We start from the raw sequence: 6,000 nt of genomic DNA on the forward strand, positions 1-6,000 counted from the left end.
TTTGGGCGTAACAGTGGAACACAAAAAAAGGGGATAGTAGCAGAAAAGCTACAGAGTTACAGAGTGAGAGAGAGAGAGAGAGGGGCTGTGTAGATTGGTCGTGAATGTGCACAGTGAGTGAATGTACACAGTAAACTAAGAAAGAAGAAGAAGACGGTGACGTCAGAGAATTGGTGGGCATTTGGACTGTGGATCATCGTTCTCTCCGAGTGAGAGCATACATCCGTTGAGCAAAAAAGCGAGCATCAACGATCGGGGTTTTCCGTTTTTGTTTCATCAAAAGGTATGTAACATAGATCCCTTCATTGGTATCAGAGCATAGCGTTTTATTTGATGCTCGTTTTTGCTTGCGGAAATATATTTTGTTGTTTCATGGCCGAATGTTTGAAAATAGGGCGTCATATGAGATCGTCCGGTGTTAATGTCTGGACCAGAACAATTTTTGTTGCTGTTTTGTTTGTTGGCCCCACTGTAGACAGACCGCGATGCTTGGTCAGCGCTGGCCCCGCGGCACGGATGGCAGTCTGGCCTCCGGCCATACATTTTTTTGCTACAGCAGCAGATTCTGCAACTAGGTTGCAGACCTGGTCTGCAGCCAGCCCTATTGCGGAGCAGGTCCGACTATGGGCCAGACCATGCGGCATAAGTCGCAGGTCTGACCAGGTCATGCAGCGGTGTTGGCCATTTTTTTTATGCTCCCTGCCTGCGGCTTAGGCCGCAGGCTCTGTCTGGCCTGACGCAACCCTGCAGCATTGGCCGTAGGCTCTCCAGTTTCCATCCTGCGGCATAGGCCGCAGACTTTGTTATTCAGCCTGATCTGATTCTGCGGCTCGAGCCACAGGCTTGATTGCTCCCAACCCTGCGACATAGGTCGCAGGTTCAAGCCGGTATATCCCTGCCTTGCGGCATAGGCCGCAGACCGAGTTCCTGGCACTGCGACATAGGCTGCGGAAATTTATTTTTTGGTTGAATCTTGGCAGGGCCAGGGTTCATGTGGGTCGAGACATTTTTAGCAAATGGTTGGAGCCACGGATGAGCCAGGCATTCATGAATTCATTTTATTATATAGTTTATTCGTGAATGCGTATGAATATGATATAATCGTATTGATTATGAGATGGATTTTTTTAAGTACTTTGGAAGTACTTACTCTATGTGTTAACTTTTTTTTTTAAACAGTCATAATACAGTTTAGGTAAATATAATTATCTTAGGGAAAGTGGGAGATGATTGTGAACGAAGTGAGCTTTCGATTCCACGCCCTGTGAAAATTATATGTTATCTAATCGTGTGATTATGGCTGCATATAGATGTGCTAATGATTAGATCATAACATGCTTAAATAACATTTTTGCGCATTGTTTTACTCTTTATTTTAAAAGGACATGGCTGCACCAAGTAAATCAATAATGGACTTGGCACGAATTGAAAAACTGAATGGTGATAATTATGATATATGGCATAGAAAGATTCAGTTTACACTGGAGGAGGCTGAGGCCTTGGAGGCTCTCAATCATACTATGGAACAACCTGAAATTGGTACTGGGGCACAATCTCGTAAGGATATGGAAACCTATGAGAAATAGAAGTGCATGAATACTGTTGCATGTGTCACCATGCTATGTTCTATGCAGGATGACATCATGTGCCAATTTGAGCATTATAAGACTGCCCAACAGATGTGGATGGCCCTTAAAGATAAGTTTGGGGGAACATCAGCCACAAAACTAAGGAGGTTGATCATCAGGTTCGATTCATACAGAAAGTCCCCTCAGCACACCATGAGCCAGCATCTCAGAGAGATGGCAAACATGATTAGAGACCTCAATAGTGCAAGGCATACCCTCACAGATTAACAACAGGTCCAGGTTGTGATTCGTTCTCTGCCACACAGTTGGGAACATATGAAAATTAATATGACTCATAACGAAAGTATTAAGACTTTCGATGATATCGCTCGTCATGTAGAGCTGGAAAATGATCGCCTTGAAGCAACTCAACAATCTGACATGATGGCATATCTGGCAGAAAGTTCGAAAAAGCAAAAATCTTTTAAGAAGAAATTTTATGGACCAAAAAGGTTCAAGAAGGGTAATAAGAAGGGACAAGACAAAGAGAAAGAAAAGAAGCCTTATCAGCACTCTGGGAAGCGTGGAAGCAAGAAAAATAAGGCAAATGCAAAATGCTTTAAGTGTGGCAATTTGGGTCACTATGCTCGTGAATGTCATGAGCAGGAAAAGGTATATTTTCTTATGACTCCTGTTTTTTGTGCAAATGTTTGTAGTTGTGCACTAATGATTGAATCTAATCCTATGTGAATTGTAAACTCAGGAGCCACTGACCATGTGACCAAAGACCGTACAAACTTCGTCGAATATAGGAAGATGTCATCTGGTTCGAAGTGGTTGTTCCTGGAGAATAACACTAGAGCAGAAGTCAAAGGAATCGAGACTTGCAAATTGGATTTGCGAGGAAGACGATCTCTATTATTATATGATGTTCTGTATGTTCCAGAGATTCGACGAAATTTGATTTCAGTTTCTGCTTTGTCTATGTTAAACTATAAACTTGTGTTTGGGGATGTCAATGTTGACATCATTTGTGGACAAAATTTAGTTGCTTCTGGCTTCTTGATGAATGGTTTCTATGTGTTGGACACAAAACTTATTAATTTGAATATTAATGATGAATGTTTTTCACTTGTTTTAACTGCTAATAATATGGATGTGGATGTATCTGTATGGCATGCTCGGCTTGGACATATAGGGCAAAAGAGAATGGATAGGCTCGCACGAGAGGGTCTTTTGGGATCCCATGCGAAGATTGAAATGCCTATATGTGAGCATTGTCTTGCTGGAAAAGCAACTCGATTACCTTTTGAAAAGGCAATTAGAGCAACCTATCCTCTTCAATTAATTCATTCAGATATATGTGGGCCAATGAATGTGGCAACGAGGCATGGAGCTTCATATTTCATGACTTTTATTGATGATTATACACGATTTAGCCATGTGTATTTAATTACACCTAAATCTGAAGCATTGGATTGCTTCAGATCTTTTATGAACATGGTGGAGAATCAACTTGATTGTAGGATCAAGGCTTTGAGAACAGATCGTGGACGTGAATATCTATCCGAACAATTCAAGGAATTATGTGATGATAAAGGCATAGATAGACAATTAACTACTCCTCGAACTCCGCAACAAAATGGTGTTGCAGAAAAGAGAAATAGGACCCTCTTAGAGATGGTCAGGTCCATGATGGCGCAGACAAATTTACCTATTTTCTTTTGGGGTGGTTGCTTATTAACTGCCGCTCATGTATTAAATCGTGTACCATCTAAATCTATTTCTTCAACTCCTTATGAATTGTGGAAAGGCAGAAAGCCAGATTTGGCTTATCTCAAACCCTGGGGGTCTGCTGCATATGTCCATAATCTTTTCCATCAATATGGAAAATTGGGTCCTAGGGGAAAGAAGTGTATCTTTATAAGATACTGTGAACATTCAAAAGGATATGTATTCTTAGGAGAGAATATTGATGGGAGTGTTTCTGAAATAGATTCTAGAGATGCCACATTTATTGAAAGTGAATTTCCTAAAAAGGGAGAGATAGAGCGTCACTTCCAGTTCTATGAATTGGATGATAAAGATCAATCTAAAGAGATTGATCATCATGTTTTAGAAACACAAGAGGATATGTCTATACCACTATTGGATAGTGGGAGTAACACTCAAGTGGATATTGATTTTGATGAAGATTTGACAACTCGAAAGAGTCTGAGGAAGAGAATTCCTCGTCGGAGATTCCAAATCGAAGGGGAAGCCTTTGTGGTTTTGCCCCAAGATGATAAGATACCTAAGAGTGTTAGAGATGCTCTATCTTGTCCTAAAAGGAATGAATGGCACAAGGCAATGGAAGAGGAAATGAAATCCATGGCATCCAACAAGGTCCGGGATCTTGTTAATCTTCCAAAAGGAAGAAAACCTATTGGGAGCAAATGGGTTCTCAATATTAAAAGGAATGCTGATGGATCTATCGAGCGATATAAAGCTCGTTTGGTTGTTAAAGGATACACACAGATGGCAGATATAGACTATGATGAAACATTCTCACCAGTGGTCAAATTGACCTCTATTCGCCTTTTGTTAGCCATAGTGTCACATATGGATTTAGAATTACATCAGATGGACGTTAAAACTGCATTCCTTAATGGAAAACTGGATGAAGAAATATATATGGAACAACCCGAGGGGTTTGTTACTGCTGGTTTTGAATGCAAAGTGTGCAAGATCAAACGATCCATTTATGGATTAAAGCAGTCATCCAGACAGTGGTATTTAAGGTTTCATGAGACCATCATGAGCAATAACTTTGCTATGATTGATGAGGACCACTGTGTTTATCTTAAGCGTCAAGGTCCAAAATTTGTGATTCTAACTCTATATGTGGATGATATTTTATTGGTTAGTAATCATTTGGAGTTTCTAAAAACCATTAAAGAACGGTTGTCTATTCATTTTGAAATGAAAGACATGGGTGAAGCATGATTTATGCTAGGCATAGAGATAAAAAGAGATCGTTCAAAAAGACTTCTTTCTCTTTCACAAGAATCATATATAAAGAAGGTCTTAGAACGATTTCATATGCAAGATTGTAAACTCATAGATACTCCTGTTGCAAAAGGGAATGATTTAAGTCTTAAGATGTGTCCAAAGGAATCTAAAGAAATAGAAGCTATGTCAAAAGTCCCTTACTCCAGTGCAATAGGCAGCCTTATGTACCTTATGATGTGCACCCGACCTGACATATGTTATGCAGTAAGATTGGTGAGTAGATATCAAGTTAATCCAGGACAAGCCCATTGGAAGGCTGTTAAGAGGATTATGAGATATCTTAAAGGCACATCAGATTCAGTTCTTTGTTACCATGTTGGTAACATGCGCGTGGTAGGCTATGCTGACGCAGATTGGGGTCAGGACCCAGATGAGCGTAAGTCTACGTCTGGCTATGTGTTCTTGATGAACAATGGTGCTATATCTTGGTGTAGCAAGAAGCAGACGTGTGTAGCTTTGTCCACAATGAAAGCTGAATTTGTTGCAGGATCGTTCGCAGTGCAGGAATGTGTTTGGTTAAGGAGATTCATCAAACATTTGAGACTCTCTTCTGAAGCAAAACTGTCAGTGACTTTATTCTGTGATAATCAAGCGGCAATTGTGTTTGCTAAGGATCCCAAGTTTCACAATAGAATCAAACATATTGATACGAGATGCAAGTATATGCGCGATATTATATCTAAAGGCAAGATTGCCTTGGCATATGTTAATACCCAAGATATGGTGGCAGATCCCTTTACTAAGCCAATCAATAGGGATTCTTATGTTAAACATGCAAAATCTATGGGTATTTGTAAGATTTGATATGCTAATGTTATTCATATTTTCTTTCTATGATCATTGTATAGCATGTTGCACATCTATATCAGTATGCTACCAGGTTTGAGATAAATCTTCTCACACAGATTTATCGCCTCAGACGTTGCTTGTGGGCGGGCTGAGATGAGATGTAACAAAATCCAGGATTGTTGAATTTAGAAGCATGTCAGATTTTGGGGATATTATGTGATAATAACTCAAAAGAGTGGGAGTACAATGAGTTATGATATCCGCCATATATACGTATATGAGATACATCGCCCTAACTGGGTTAGGATGAGGTCTTGTCTATATTTAACTATATGGAGAGACCGACCTTGATATCTAAATATCAAGGGTAACCTGGTTGACCAGATATGAGGACTTGGATAGACATTGCATGAAAATGTGCATCCTGAAGGACTCAAGTTAGTTTATCGGGGAGGAACTGAACTAGTAAAGATCTGTACAACAAAGAATTTATGGTGTATGCATACAGTCACCGGAGTGAGAAAGTCTTGCCGTAATACGTGAGTCTTACCACGTATGTTACACCATGACTATAAGTCGACCACAAAAGGAA

The sequence above is a fragment of the Nuphar pumila genome, chromosome 6 (genome assembly GCF_984573655.1).
Source record: "Nuphar pumila chromosome 6, dmNupPumi1.hap1.1, whole genome shotgun sequence".
Lineage (NCBI taxonomy): Eukaryota > Viridiplantae > Streptophyta > Magnoliopsida > Nymphaeales > Nymphaeaceae > Nuphar > Nuphar pumila.